Source organism: Thalia democratica, chromosome 5 (genome assembly GCF_965202585.1).
Source record: "Thalia democratica chromosome 5, ktThaDemo2.hap1.1, whole genome shotgun sequence".
In the NCBI taxonomy this organism is placed as follows: Eukaryota; Metazoa; Chordata; class Thaliacea; order Salpida; family Salpidae; genus Thalia; species Thalia democratica.
Window position 1 is genome coordinate 16,647,332 of NC_139169.1, and position 17,062 is coordinate 16,664,393.

General features: G+C 25.5%; 1 pseudogene; it reads left to right on the forward strand.

Moving 5' to 3' along the window:
- The first annotated feature begins 16,508 nt into the window (after window positions 1-16,508).
- Window positions 16,509-16,814, forward strand: LOC145836284 (E3 ubiquitin-protein ligase DTX3 pseudogene; annotated as a pseudogene).
- The last annotated feature ends 248 nt before the right edge of the window (window positions 16,815-17,062 follow it).

The window sequence follows — 17,062 nt, forward strand, 5'->3', positions numbered from 1 at the left end:
CAATCAAAAAGTACATGTAATAGTAACGACAGTTTGTCTTTAAGCTGATAAAACACTTTGTCATGCTACTAATTATTGTTTATTTTTTTATTAAATTTTTACATAATGTATACCAGGGGCGTGTTTTTACTGGTTTACTGTGAACCCCGTGAAAAAAAAGAAAAGAAAAAACTAAAAAAAAAGATTCTTAGAATATCACTAAAAACGTTGTTTATTGACTTTGTTTCGGTTATTTGATAAATTTCAAAAATATGAATGTTGAATTTATAACACTGAAAGATTATAAGTTTCCGTAACGAAAAATGCTCGTTTTTGCCCAGCTGAAAAAGATTTTAAATAAAGTTTTAATCGCCACGTCATAATAGGTAAAAGTTTTAAAGTAGCATTTTTTTTTGGAAACTTTTTAGAATGATTTAATATCAAGATTTTACATTCTGTTTTATTGCTATTTTTGGATTGTTTAAAGTTCAAAAGTTTTTGTTTACCTTAGACAATTTTATTCCGGCTGTGCTTTTATCAATTCTGTTCGTAACAAAATATAAAAATTGATGATTATGCTCAAAAAAATTATGTTCTCAATTGTTTTGTTTGATTGACTTTTAAATTTATTTTCGACTACTTCTAAAGGTTTTTTATTGAGTTTAGTGTCATGCAACAGATTTATTAAGTTCTTTTTTTCAAAGTTTAAACTAATGATTATAATATACTAAGACTGCCTGCAAGTTTTGGTCTTTAATTACCTATACTAGTCAAAATACATTGGTCGTTATTTTCGTTAATAAATTAACTGTATGTAATATATTTGTTTTAAATAAAGGATTTGAATTTAGGTATAAAAATGTAAGTTCATTACTTTTTTCTGATTGTTTTAGTTTTAATTTATGTAAACTTAATACAGTTTAATAAAAAAAATATATATAATCGAAGTTTCAAAATTAAAAAAACTGCTTTTCAGGGCTTATATTTTATAACTGTAATTAAAAATAGAAATTTTCAAATTAATTACGAATTTAATAAGTGAGTAGTATTCCAAAAGTTTAGCTTAGTTCTTTAAGATAACGAAAATAGTGTAAAAAATAGTTACGACAATTTACTTTCCTTTTCTAATTAAATTTTCATAAAAGTAAATGCCAAACTCAAGTGTAAAAATAATTTGTATTAAGTCATGATATTTATTAAGAAAAAAGGCATTTACTTTGGATGGCAGTTGTATTAAGTTTTTAAGGGTGTTTATGATCGCATGATGCTCTTTAGCGTTTTGACTGGTTCTTTACAACTGCGTATTGGTAGAAGTATACATTTTAGTATTACTCAAAGTTTATTTTATCAAAGAACTCGAAAAAAATGTAGTTATGTACTTACTTACTATAACTAGTTATAAAAAGTTACTTATAAGTAATAGAAAATTTTATCAAGTTAATTTATTTTCCATATTTCAAATAAAATAAAAATTACAGTTAGTATTCAAACTAATCCTCGTCTTTAAACTTAAAATAAATTGAGTAAAAATAAAAATCAATTTGAAATTAAAACTCATGAACTAAATTCACAGCAAGTAGCATTATCGTCAACAATTAGTGAACACAACTGTCGTAAAATTAGGACACCTCTTCCTACTAATGAAGAATCATTTAACATTTAATGTTTATTGATCAATACCAGTAAATTCTTTTGTTTTAATAAATACATGTATTTTAAGTCGATCAATAAAATTATATTTTTAAAAGTATTTATATAACACTAATAATGATTAACAGTATACGTAATTCAAAAATTATAGTTCATATGACTTTGATAAAGCTCATATTTTTATACATTTAGGTAATATGTATTTGTTTAGTTTTCATAGCATATACTTATAACAATAACAGTAAAAAATTGTATGATTATTTTGATTTTTTAATTAACACTTTATAATTTAAAAACAGAAAGGTTTTTTGCTGAAATTACTTTTGTTTCAAGTAAATTTAATTTAGTTTTAAACATACTAATTACTATAAATGTTAAAGAAAAAAATTGAAAAATTTGAAAATATTTTAATTTATAGTCATAGAGCCAACAAAAATAAAAAACTTTTAAATTTGATGAAACAAACGGACGATTGAGAAATGTTTTTGCTAACAATTTTTACTATGATTTTTAGCTTTTTGAACCTCTCTTTTACTTTTAGTATAGTTACCATTGTTTTTACTGCTTTGACTTGTGGTGTAAATTACTTTAACTTCTAAATACTTAAAAAATAAAATTTAAACTTTATTGTATTTTTCATTAGTCTTTTATATTTTATCTGAGTACTAACTAACTTCCTCTTATGTTTTTTTGTAATATATAAATAGTTAAGAAAGCTCTACTACTGATTTTTTCAACTTAAAAATAGTTAGATAATTCTTAATTTGGCAAATTAAATTATAAAAACATTTGAAAACATCTGAAAACAATAGTTTTAAGGGCTTATATAAACATAACAAACTGAAAACATACACATTTTATTAAGTTGTATTTAATTATATTTAAAAAGAATTCTAAACACAAACGCTGAGCTGCAATAATAACAACTCAGGTGTTTAGTAACATCCATTTGGTATGACCAAGTTTTACAGCAGATCTGCAGGTAAAATATAGAATGATCTAAAACACTTTTTTTATGTAGATAGACATAAAATTAGTCGCAAATAGTAGAAGTTAGTAATTATAAGTCATAATAACTATATAGTATTTTTTCTATATTAGGATAAACTTTAGATAAATTAAGTAATTATAGAAAAATATAATATTCAATTATGAACTTTACCACACAACCATCAACAACAGTATTTGAGACAACCTACGACCTGTTTCATCATCATTAAGTCCTTCTTTTCTACTAATACTAGATGGTCATCAAGGTAAAGTTCGTTTCTTATTACTGATAGCACGAAGCATCTCAACTTTGTTGATGATTGCTGTAATAAACATTAGTCAAAAAAATTTAACAAAAGCAAAAAGTTATAAAACACATTAAAAAAACACAAAAACAATTAGCAGATAAAACAACAGTTGTCCAAGAATTCCATGAAGCTAGTAAAAACACATTTATTATAAGATAAATTTTTGTAATACTTTGTGATATAATTGAAAATAAAATTAGCTGAATTTATATTTATTTGTTTTTTTATTGAATTTTAGTGGAAAAAAAAGTTCTGTAAACATCATTTCTATCCAATTAGGTTTAACACTTACGAGGTTTGTGTTTAAATTTGAAAAACTTACTTATTTATTACTTTTTTCTCATCTAATTATTTTAAAAAACCTTTTACCAAAATTATTTTTTTAATTAACCTAATAACTTTCGAAAACAAGCAGTACATTAGAAGAGATCGAGTAATCTTGGCTGTAGTAGATGTTAAATAAGCAAGGCTTTAAGCAATAATGAAATAAAAAGGTTTTACATCTAGTTGAAATGTTATATAAATACACGTTATAAGATAAATTTTAATTTATTTGTGAAATAAGTTTATATAAACTTTTGTAAAATTACTCTTGTATATTAGTACTCTTTAAATGTTACTAGTTTTAAACACAATTAAAGCCAACTATTTCAAAAATCGATTATGTTATAAATCTAAACAAATTACATGATTGAATGTAATAAAAAAATTTGTTTAATAGTAATATACAAGCTTACATATGTATGATAAAAACAGTTTTTCCTTATATTCAGGAAAAGTTGATTTTTCTATGTGATAAATTTTTACAAATTATTTACAACAGAAAATTTTTTTTTGTAGTTATAAATAATAACAGATGTTAGTTTATGTATTTAATGTTTTTTCTAATTGAATAAAAAACCTTGTTTTCAAGGAAAATATTGTTATTTAAAACCTGTTCCTAAAAACTGGATAACTGCAACATATTAATTTTAAAACTTGTTTTAATATAAGTTTACACAATTAGTTTTTCAATAGGTATTAAGAAAATGCATAGAATTAACTTGGCTAATTGAATGTAATTAAACATAAAATTTAAGTTTAAAAAGTAATTTTTTAGTTGTAATATTATATATAATATCAGAGCTAACTACAAGCAAAATACAAAATTATAAACACTTTTAATGTAAAGTTTATTAAGCCCATTATGAAATATCTTAACAGAATTGCACGTTAAAGACGCTGAAAATAACTATCTACTTAATAATTAAGCAAGTAAGCTGCAAAATTTTAACTTATAATAAACAGGCGGCTAAAATCAATTTAAATTTAAAGGAATAGAGAACAGACGAAAATTAAGATTTTTGCTTACTTTATTATGCTTACTTGAAATAGATTTTTTTTTCAAAATAAATTAAGTTATTAAAAAATTTACAACATTCAAAATTTTTTGTAAAACTGACAGTTAAATAAATCTAACGACTCATTGTTATAAAATAAAACCAATTAAAGAAAATAGTTCTTACAAAAATGGTATATAAAAAGTATACCACTGGTTAATTTTAAATTTAATAAATTCCCATTGCTTTCATATCTTCGCAAACCCGAGTCAAGTATGTAGGATCTGGATACCCATACTGTGCATTTGGAAAAGGACTTGTTTTGTGATGAATGTCGTTCCAAGTTATTCTGTTGTCCTTATTTAAACTTATACTTCTTCCTACAGTAAACGTCCTTTTCATCTTCCAGGCTTTTTTGAACAAGTCTAAGACACGGTTTCCTTCCAGATTGTCTGGTAAGTAAGCGTCCCATTCCCTACCACTATACCAAACACCAGGGTTCTGGTGTCTACTGTCTTGATAACCTCCGTTCATTTCATAACGAATCTTAATCACTTTACAATCCTCATAACCGGCAAGCCTTTTATTCGTTTCTAATAACCATGACATTCTTCCAGGAGGACAACTTCCTTCCATTTTTGGACCACAAACCCTACAGATTGGACAACGCTGAGAAACTTCACAAGCTTTTTGAATGCAATGAGTATGAAACATGTGTACGCATCGAGTCATTCTACTCACTTCTTTTCCATTGTTGTACTTTTCCATGCAGATATCGCAATCATCTTCACAATTAATTTGATCATTTGGAACTGGGACAAAAAATTCATCTGAATCTCCATTTTCACTTGTCTCATAATTAAACAAGAATTCTTCTCCTTGTTCAAGTCGACTATAGGTTTCATTGATGTCAGTCCACTCATCATTACAAATTTCATTAGGTGGAAAACTAACAATCGTATTAAAATTAACAACACCTGGTCCAAATGTAAGCAACATTTTTGTACCCAAGCTTAGTTTAGACTTAATCACAGTTTTCTTACTTTTTTTGTTTTTAGACTTTTTTTTAAATAGAGTTTTTTTCACTAAACTGTTTTTTCCAGTGGAATTCCTTTTTTTCTTATGACGTTGGTACATAGTTGTATATTTATCCTATTTTTCTGTAAAAAAGTTAAATTGAAAATTAAGAATATATTGATTTTTTTATTTACATATTTAATTTCATATTTTTAATTGAATAGTTGTGCTATATTAAGCTTTAATAGGCGCACAGTTTTGAAATTATAGACTTGTCTATCACAATTTAGACCGATTTACAATGACATTGTACATAAAATTTATAATTTGGCACCAAGTTGAGCTTTTAACTAGATGAAATAAAATAAATTATTACTTTATCTCCATTAGCGTAACCTTAATGTAAGAATTGTTAAGTGGGTTTATATTTTATTTCAAAATGCTTAACACGATGTGGCTTTAGAAAATAATACAAAAGTTTAGTTTTTTTAACGTTTTTTTACATCTACAGACGTATCTGATATATTATTTTCACATAGCTTGTTAACATACTATTACTTTTAACTAATAACTTTAATAACATCAACACTGCTAAATTACTTGATTATACTCCACTTTTCACTAAAAAGTATACTATAATGTATACTTTTTTGTAAAAAGTATACATGTTTGCAAAAAACATTAAATGTGTCAATTGAAAATTGCATTACTTGAAATTAATTCTAAAAAAAAAACTAAATTTAAAAATTATAGATTTAAAAGAATTTGTACTGACATATTGCTCATAAAAACTAAATATTAAATTAAACAAAAAAAAAATCTTCTAGTTAAAAAAAGATGTTCTTGAGTTTTTATGTTTTTGAAATGAAAAAAACTCTCATTTTGTCAATATTGCCAAAGTTTTACTTAAATTAAAGCTACAAAAGTCAATGCTTGTTTAGTAGAAAATCACAAGTTATTAATTCCCCATGACAAATCATTCTCAATTTTTAAACCATATGAACAGACAAAGTTTCAATTCTAGAAATTTTAAAGCATTTTGATTTTTCTAATTTATTAGAAAAAAGATTTAGCATGATTTTGACTAATTTAGTCAGGCAGCTATGAACCCTATACATACTAAAAGTTATAAATTAGCATTATATTTAAACTGTTTTAAAATTATTGGCGGACTAAAAATGAAAACCTTTTTAATTCAATTCAAATAACATTTCTAAGCAACAAACTTTCAGTTTTTTATTAAATTGAAGTAAAAATTAATAATCAAATGCTCTGCAGAGTTACCAAACTGTCTATTATAATCTTTAAAAAATGCTTATTATGAGGACTAGTTTCCTAAATTAGTTTTCTTTATTGGTTTTTTTTTTGATTTAGTCATTATAAGGTTAACTTATTTAAAACATTTATAAGCAGACCTAATGAAAATTCAGGTACTGATTAAATTGTAATTTGTTTTTACAAGGATAAATAGCTTATTAAAAAACCTAGTTAAAATGTTTATTAGCAACTAAAGCAGTTTCCTTTTAAAGGTTTCAAAACAATATTGACCATTTAAAAAGCCTTACCATTAAAATTGAATAGGTAATTTTTGAACAAGTATATAAATGTTAAATTGTTCATGTACTTTCTTACTTATCTACATAAACTTACATTTTAAAAAATTATATCTGCCTTTATAAAGATTAATTTTTGAAAAGTCATTATTTAAAAATTTTTAAGACAAAAGTTTATAATACAATGTAAAAAAGCTAATCAAATTATTAAACAATACAATTCATGCAGACTTTTAAAATAAAGTTTGGAAGTTACTAATGTATAAACGTCTGGTTTTAATTACAATTTGTAATCTAGTGAAACAAAACATTTTCTAATCATATTTATACTTTTTTTAAACTGGCCATTGTTGTAATTTTTAGTTAAAAAAAGGCAACTTAAAAAAACCTTGTATAAATTTTTAGCTATTAAGCCTATTTTGAGTTTGAGGAAACTGATTAAGATAGATAAGATATTTAAAATTTTTCTAAAAAGTTAGAAAACTTTTAAAAAAAATTTAACACTTCAATATAAATAGTATGACAAAGAAAAACACTATTTTTTATCTCATAATAAAAAAAGATTTTATAAATATTTGAAGTTGTATTATTCTCTTTATCAATAAGTTCAGATCTTTAGCTATTTATCGTTTAATACAAAAGCCCGACAGCAGTACTGAATCAACTGAGAAAGAGGAAAATATATAAACTCGAATGCTGAAATAACATATGTGGAAAAACAAATAATGTCAAACTGAAATTTAAGTGATCAGTTTCGACCCTAAAGAAGCTTTTTATGTTTTGGTTTTCATTCAATTAATTTTATAGTAAGAACTAACTATTTTTTAACTAGCGGTTTAGCTAATAGTTTATAGTATTTTATGTTTAAACCCCGAATAAAGTTGTTAAAAAGACTTTAAATATATTTTCATTGTAAGTATTGGTAGTTTGAAACTGTATTCAACTATAATTGTTTTCTGAAAAATACATTAAAAGTTTGTGCTTTCAAAATAATTTTGAAAGATTAATTTACTGATATAACAAAAAATTTTAATTTTTCACTATTTGTTTGAATACTTCGAAAAAAAGTTTAACCTAGAATAACACATAATTTCTAGTAAAGCGTAAAAATATTTAAACTATTTTGTATTTTTTTAACTTATTAGATTTAACTTGTTCGTATTTGCAAAAATTCTTGCACAATAGCTTTTCGAGTTTCATCGTTTGTGGTTTTGCGAACAGTTGAAACACTTTACTTATATTTTGAAATATTTAGTTTAAGAAATGGTCGTCTACTGTACTTAATTATACTTATTAGAGTATATAACTAAATAATCTTCAAAATAAAATGTTAATTATAAACATTACAATTTAAATTTAAAATTTTGTCCTTTTAATGTTTCTGGTCAGTAAATCCTTTTTTTTTTCCAATAATTTTTACATAAATCTTAAATTTTTCATTTATAATTTTCTATTGAAATGAAATTTTTTCTATATTATTTTTGAATATAGATTGTTAATATACAATAATTAGAGTAGACAGGCTCCTTATGGGGACGACCACGCAAGTATATAAGAATGCGATTAGCTGCTAGCACTCTTGTTAGCGTGATGTGCATTAGATTGTAAACCTTGTTAGGTCGTTTTTTCAGAAATGTAATTCCACTGGGACGTGAACTTGGTACGCAGGACAGGCAGCCGAAATCAAAAAGGCAGGCTGTCCAGCGCCCACTTTTTTGTCCTTTCAATGTCTCTTTCTGATCAGTAAATCCTTTTTTTTTCCATAATTTTACATAAATCTTATATTTATAAAATATAATTTTCTATTGAAGTTCTCTATAATTAGAGTAGACTCAGTATATTTGGTAATTGGTATTCAAAAAATCGTTTAACTTTTTGAGTACTAGATAAACGTAATTGAAAAAAAAAGTAATTTTAACAGAGAAAATAAATAATAAATGATAAAGATGATACAATCTTTTTTTTATTAGTTTTCTCGCATGCGTCAGTGTCCCTCCCACGCTACGCCCCTATGAAAATTTAATTATATATATATAACAATAATACAGTTCTCTAACAATTAAACAAAAGTTGGTTACCTTATTTATGCGCTGCTTTTCTAAAAAATAGTCAGTGTAACAAAACAGCCTAGACGGCTAAGCATAAAACTGAAAAGGATAAATTATATTTCTAATAGACCGAATAACACCAGTTGACAGCTTTATATTACAAGTTGGTTTACCTAACACGTTAAACTAAATCACAGTTTTTCTACATAACCTCCAGTTTATTTTAAGGTTTATCCATCTAAAGGCATTGATTCGTGTTTTACAAATTCAAAATGAAAATAGTGCTTAGACATGTTCTTTATTTGGTTTAAATTATATTACTTTTAATTTGGTTTTTAAACTAATTTTTTCTTATATTGTATTATTATTATGCTAGCAAAACAAAAAAAAGTTAAGCAGTACACAGTAAAACTAAAAAAAAATAATTTCTCAGAATTGTTTACTAAATATATTATAAATTTAAAAGAATATAAAAAATACCACAAAGTTTAAATTATTGTACAAAATACGCTGTAGTGAAAAACATAATAAGTTTTAATAGAACAAAACTAAACGAACGATAAATAATCGTAATTCTTTTTACTTAAATTATCAAAAAAATTATATAATTTATACACTACAACACACGTTGTTTATAATTTACTAGGGTAGTTTGAACCTAAAAATTCACAGTATTTACCATACAGAGTATACAAGATATCTTGGAATAACCATATTCTCGTGAGCTCGAAAAATAGAATAATTTGATTCGTATTCGTGTTTGTAGGATGACTTAGAAATCTTTCTTCCTTCAGAATCAACTTTAAAATCCAGGTTTCGTTTCTTTTTAGTGTAGTTGTCAACATACGTTTCAAAAGTGTTTTCTTTACAAGCAATGTTTTTTTGTTCATTTTGTGGCTTTCTTCTGCTTTCAACAGAACTTAAGTACTTGGAACTTAAAATCTCATTGACGAACACAAAAGATTCATTTTCATCTTTTTTCTTCAATAATGAGTAGGAACATGCCAAATTACTGCAGTTGGTCAGGTAAACTCCCGGTCCGTAAGATCCCGTTCCTGACAAGTAACCTTTTTCCAGGATGCCGGCCACGCCTTCGCAACCCGTTCCATGGAACAACATCAGGTTCTTGCTTTTCTTCACCACCGGATCTCCATTCTCAACAACTCTGTATAATCTTTTAGGCGCAGCTAAATATTTTCCTTCTACGGTCGAACATGTGTAAGCTTGCATTATAGTTTGGTAGTCATTATCGCTCGTATTCATTTCTTTTACAGAGTACTTTGAGTTGGGTGGACCGCTTTTAATTGTTTTTAGTGCTTCAGAGTTAATAATTTTGTTTTTTACTGACAGAATACTACACAATGTTTCAGACATTTTTTTAATGTTGCTTCAAGACTAGTTAATTATATCTAAAATTAAAAAAAAATTCAATTACTCATGTTTCTAATACAGGTAGTTTAATTAATTGTCTAATTTAACTATTGTATTTTTTTAATTACTTTTCTGACTTAGTCATTCAGATAGAAGTTTTAGATATAAGTAATAAATAAACATAATGTCTAGTTCTACTTTTAAATAAAAAAAAAGATGTGTATTAAAACAAATTTCTTAAATCTTCTTTGTTAAAGCCAATCAAGTACTATTTATATATAACTTTACACTTTAGTAAGTCAGTTGCAACAAAAATTTTGCAATGTTGGTTAGTTTAATAAATTAAAGAAGTACAAAAATATAGTTGTACGATTTAGTATCAACAAACTAAAAAAAATAATTACTTTTGCACAGTTTAAAACTCAACAATGACTAAAAGCTATAAATTATAAGGACATATTTGTTTTTTACTACTTTTAAAAATGTTTTAAATAATCAAAACTATTTACTCTTTATATAGTGCTAATATTTTTGAAAAGTTTTCATAGTCAACAATTCAAAACGTTATATTATTCAATTTTGAAGAGATTTAATGCTAAAACTTCTACACCTCAGATAAACTTTAATTTTTCTTTTTAGAGTAAGTGTACAAATATTTGATAATTGCTAACGAGTTATTTAATTTGTTAATAATTTACAAAATAAATATAACTTTTTTTAAAAATACTTTTAACAGCTTCAGTTTATAATCGTTTACAAATGTTATAATCCCCACATTGTATGATTAAATTTAGTTTTAAACCAAAGATGCAATCAAACACACGGAAATTGCGTGATATTATTCAAATGACGTAAATGCTTAACTCTGCTACGTAGTTCAAATATCAGTTGCAAAAATTATAGAAAAATATTAAAACTAAAAATCTTTATCGTTAGCCTATATAGAATTTTAATATAAAACAATTATATTGGTCGATCTATTTTATAAGTTTTTGTCATAATTATTTGTATTAAGTTCTAAATTTTTGTATAAACTTTTTACATTAAAATAACATAATAAAAAGTTTTCTGAATCGTTTTACTAAAATAAACAAGTAAAGTAGATGTTTTGTTAATATAATTTAAAATAAACTTTTTTCTAGAATTTTATATAAGTAAAATACATAATTTATTAGAACATTACTCAAAAAGTTTAAATAAATTGTTTTAGTAGAAAAAAAAATATTCGACTATAAGTTTATAGTAACAAACAAAAAATATTACTACAATTATTTTCTTAAACGTAGTAAACAATTATATAAACTGACATATGACGAATGTCGTTTTATTTATTATCCTACATCGACGTTTAACAATACTGAATAAAAAGAAAAATATATAATCGTTTTAGCGATGCTCTAAGTTCAACAGTTTTAAATTAAATTAAACCATGTACTAGCTCCTATTTTTGTTTTCTCGCTTATCTAAGTTGTTAACAATGTTTTTTGGGACTTGAAATAAACAATTGTTCTGTTTTTTTTCTACTAATCTAAAGATAGGATATAAACTTTTAATTTGTTTAATAAAAAAATATTCGTGTACCTAAGCTTTTAGTTGTTACGTTAATAGAAAATATACGCGGTTTTAAGGTAACTATGGTATAATATATTTTAATTTCCACTCAAAACTACTAAGTTCACACGACATATATGCTTTTTTTGCGTATGCTTGGAAGTTGTTGTTGATTGTGTTTTATTCAAAAAGATTTTTTTTTCTAAAAAAAATATTTTTGCTTTAAAAATCAAGAGTTTATAGTAATTAAGTTTCTACACCAAATTAGTCTATAACTTTTTTCAACCCATAAACAATATTCAGTTTAATGTTAGAATAACGTGCTTTTTTTCTAGTTTTAACGAAAATATTCACAAAACAAAAATGTTTTATGCTAATAACTAATTACATAAGGTTTATCAAGAACAGTTGAAGTTTACTTGCGGCAATAATATTCTTATTTTGTCTGGAATTTTCATCGTATAGTCAGCAAGAAAACCAAATTTAAACATATAAAAGAAAATATTTAATAAAATAAACAAAACACATTTGCTTTAAAAGTTAAAATTTGTTTTTTTTTAATTTTAAGCGTATTAAACTTTAAATGCACAAGGATATCTGATTGTTTTCAAATAAAATAATGCTTTTTTAAGTAAGCAGATACTATTTAAGTTTTTGACCGTAAATAAGTTATTTTTCAAACAATAAAAAGTATGTACTTATGAAACAAGAAATATTTTCTGCTTTGTTTATAAAACAGACTTTAACTTTTCAAAAACGTGTCTTATATATGTAAACCATTGAAAATAGATAAAGTCAGACAGTTTTGTTTGTCTTAAAGTTTAAGTACCTAACCATTACTACAAATACTGTTAAAAGTTGTTGCAAACCTTTTTATTTAATCGTTTGTTGTGTTCAATCAGGGTTTCACAAACTTTTTTGCAAATGGCCCTCTTCAACAAGATTACTCATAAACTCAATAAAAAACACCGAAGACCTTTTTTTTTCATGCTCTTCATCTGCAACTCAAGAATATCTAGTGTAAGTTTCTAAACTTTCATAAATTACACATAAGACCTTTTTTTTGCTCTTCATCTGCAACTCAAGAATATCTAGTGTAAGTTATGGCCTCATGGCCCCCCTGTGGCTCCTTTACTGCTCATGGACCCCCCTCTTCCCCCTTTGCTGCTCTTTACTCCCTTAGTATCTTTTATGGCCCCCTAGGGGGCCACGTGGCCCACTTTGGGAAACCCGTGTTAAATGATATCAATTAACTAAAATCAGTGTTAATTAAGCTTTTTTTCGCTGTGTAGTGCTTTTTGATAAGTTCAGAATAGTTATAGTTTGTGTGAAAAACATGTTTCTAATCCACTAAGTTGTTTGTACTTGATACTATAAATGATCACCTCTAACCGAGTGCAAGTAGTTTAATACAGACTACAGTAATATTTTTACCATGTTATACCCTATAAAAATTATTTAGGTTAAGTTAAATCTAAAGTTTAAAAGTTTACCAAAATTAGTAAAATCTATAATAAAAAAATATCTAAGTCATATATCTTGCCTAGCTGGAATAAAATTTATTCGTAAAAAATTATATCGTTTTAAGTTTATCTTTGTCAAATACTTTTTAACAAAATCTGCTAAAAGTCTAGATTATAATATAAAATAGTCGAACCAGTGTATAATACGTGAAGTTTTTAATATACTTTTATAAAAAGTGTTAGTTAGTTAAGTTAACATTGTTCGTAATAATTTGTTTCACTGTTTTAAAACTTTGTTTTACCTTTTTCTCAACCTAAGCATATAGATCTTATATCATGATTTTAAACAGTTCTAAAAATATTTATTTTAGAGAAAAAAATATATTAATATTAACATCAATGTATCTAAATAAAAATTTATAGAGTTTTGCAATTTTTTTTTTTTTTAACTTCAAACATTCGTTTTATAAAAATCGATGCCGACTTTATCTAGTATACAGTAATAAAAGTTAAAAGTTTATAGACGAATTCACAAAACTTAATCAATACTTTTTTTTTTGCTTTAAACAGTTTAAAGTCAAATATTAAAACCAAAAAAGTATGTATAGAGATTATAAAATTTTATTTAAATCGTTTACAAAACTTTGATATTACGCATAAACTTTTTTAAGATCGTTTTGAATTGATTTAAAAAGTTTACTAAAAATAAAAAATATACATTTTGTCTTCAAATATACTTAGTTACACGATAAACTATGTATTTTCTAAACTAGAAAAAGTTTATTTTTATAAACATTTTTTTCATGGTAAAAAAAGCTTTTAAAATATTTTTTTGTTTATCATAATAACGAGTATATTTCAAAGAGCAGTTATCTGAAAACTAGAGAGTTAGTAGATTTTAAAAACAAAATCAAAACTACAAAATGTATTTAATACTTTTGCAAACTCAAAGACACGTTAACATTAAGTTTTTACAAATAAAGTAAACACAAATCTGTAAAACTTCATAAGTAAACACATAAATGCCGAGTAGTCAATCGAATGAAACGTTTTCAAATTTAGCAAATCAAGAACTCGAATCTCAAGCTGACGTGCTTGTGCCAGACTGTCGGGTTGATTCTGAAGTATCTCGCTTTTATAGTGGATGGAAACTGGTTTGCAACTACCGTTTCCTTGTCGTTATTTCCAGGAAACAACTGTTTTGATTTTTTGTGTAAATAATGCAAGAGCGTCTTAAAAATAATGATTATTTGTGTTAATTGTATAAATTTTTTGTTTAAAAATAATGTTTATTTAGATTAATAACGAAACTAAATTATTCCAAACTCACAATAGTCGCCCCGCTCTCATCAGTGACAAACTGAAAAACTCCATTTTCGTCACTTTTGTAGCTGACGGTGTATTGCGACACCCACTGGTCTGAACCATGATAAATTTCACCGTCGCCCCTCCCCTGCGTGGCCACTCCCGTTATTTCCACCTGATCCAGGTAATCAACCTGAATCCATTCGTTTGCAGTATTAGCTGTTTATTTTTTGTACTTACGTTTTTTCTAGCATTGAATATGATTCAGATAGGTGTACAGTATGTTAAGCATTGAACTAAATTAAACAAAAACAAAACAATTTGAAATATTGTTTGGTTTCCTCATAAATCTGAGTTTTAAAATTTGGTATTTAAGATCTTCTGTCCAGTAACTAAATCTTAAAAACGATTTAAACATAATGTTAATTCATAACTTCTAAATTGTGTAAGGTTCATAGCTTTCAGGCTAAATTAGGCAAAATCATGCTAAATCTTTTTTTTAATAAATTAAAAAAATTAAAATGCTTTAAAATTTCTAAAAATCAAATTTTGTCAGTTCATATAGTTTAAAACTTGAGAATGGTTTGTCATGGGGAATAAATAATTTGTGATTTTCTATTATACAAGCATTGACTTTGGTAGTTTTAATTTGAGTAAAACTTTGGCAATATTGACAAAATGTGAGTTTCTTTCATTTAAAAAACATAAAAACTTAAGAACATATTTTTTTAAAGTAGAAAAACATTTTTTTTGTCTAATTTAATATCTTACACATTTAATGTTTTTTGCGATCATGATAGTATACTTTTTAGTGAAAAGTGGAGTATAATCAAGTAATTTAGCAGTGTTGATATCATCAACGTTATTAAATAAAACTAATAGTATGTTAACAAGCAATGTGAAAATAATATATCAAATACATCTGTAGATGTAAAAAAACGTTAAAAAAAACAAACTTTTGTTTTATTTTCAGAAGCCACATCGTGTTAAGTATTTTGTATTAGAATATGAACCCACTTAACAATTCTACTATTAAGGTTACGCTGTTGGAGATAAAGTAATCATTTCTTTTATTTCATCTATTTATAAGCTCAACTTGGTGCTAAATTATAAATTTTAGGAACAATGTCTGTATGAGTTGATCTTAGTTGTGATAAATAAGTCTAAAATTTTAAAACTGTGCGCCTATTTATTTAGGACAACTATTATATAGCAGTTTAATATACCACAGCTATTCTATTAAAAATATGAAATTAAATATATGAATTAAAAAAAGCAATATATTCATAATATTTAATTGAACTATTTTACATAAAAATAAGATAAATATACAAAAATGTACCAACGTCATAAGAAAAAAAGGAATTCAACTGGAAAAAACAGTTTAGTGAAAAAAACTTAATTTAAAAAAAAGTCTAAGAACAAAAAAAGAAAGAAAACTGTTATTAAGTCTAAACTAAGCTTGGGTACAAAAATGTTGCTTACATTTGGGCCAGGTGTTGTTAACTTTAATCCAATGGTCAATTTTCCACGTAAAGAAATTTGTAATGATGAATGGACTGACATCAATGAAAACTATAGCTGTCTTGAACAAGGAGAAGAATTTTTGTTCAATTATGAGACAAGTAAAAGTGAAAATTTCGATTAATTTTTTGTCCCAGTTCCAAATGATCAAATAACTTCTGAAGAAGATTGCGATATTTGTATGGAAAAATACAACAATGGAAAAGAAGTGAGTAGAATGACTCGATGCGTTCACATGTTTCATACTCATTGCATTCAGAAAGCTTGTGAAATTTCGCAGCGTTGTCCAATCTGTAGGGTTTGTGGTCCAAAAATGGAAGGAAGTTGTCCTCCTGGAAGAATGTCATGGAAAGTTTTTGATAAATTATTAGGAACGAATAGAAGGCTTGCCGGTTATGAAGATTGTAAAGTGATTAAGATTCGTTATGAAATGAACGGAGGTTACCAAGACAGTAGACACCAGAACCCTGGTTTTTGGTATAGCGGGATGGCGTGGAACGCTTACTTACCAGACAATCCGGAAGGAAACCGTGCCTTAGACTTGTTTAAAAAAGCCTGGAAGATGAAGAGGACGTTCACTGTAGGAAGAAGTATAAGTTTAAATGAGGACAACAGAATAACTTGGAACGACATTCATCACAAAATAAGTCCTTTTCCAAATGCACAGTACGGGTATCCAGATTCTACATACTTGACTAGGGTTGTTGAAGATATGAAAGCAATGGGAATTTATTAAATTTAAAATTAACAAGTGGTAAACTTTTTACATACAATGTTTGTAAGAACTATTTTCTTTAATTGGTTTCTTTTTAATAAAAATAAGTCGTTGGATTTAATTAGCTGGCTGTTTTACAAATAGTTTTGAATCTTGTAGATTTTTTAATAACTTAGTTTAGTTTGAAAAAAAAAATCCTTTCTACAGTAAGTATAATAAAGTAAGCATAAATCTTAATTTTCGTCTGTTCTCTAATCTTCAAAATTTTA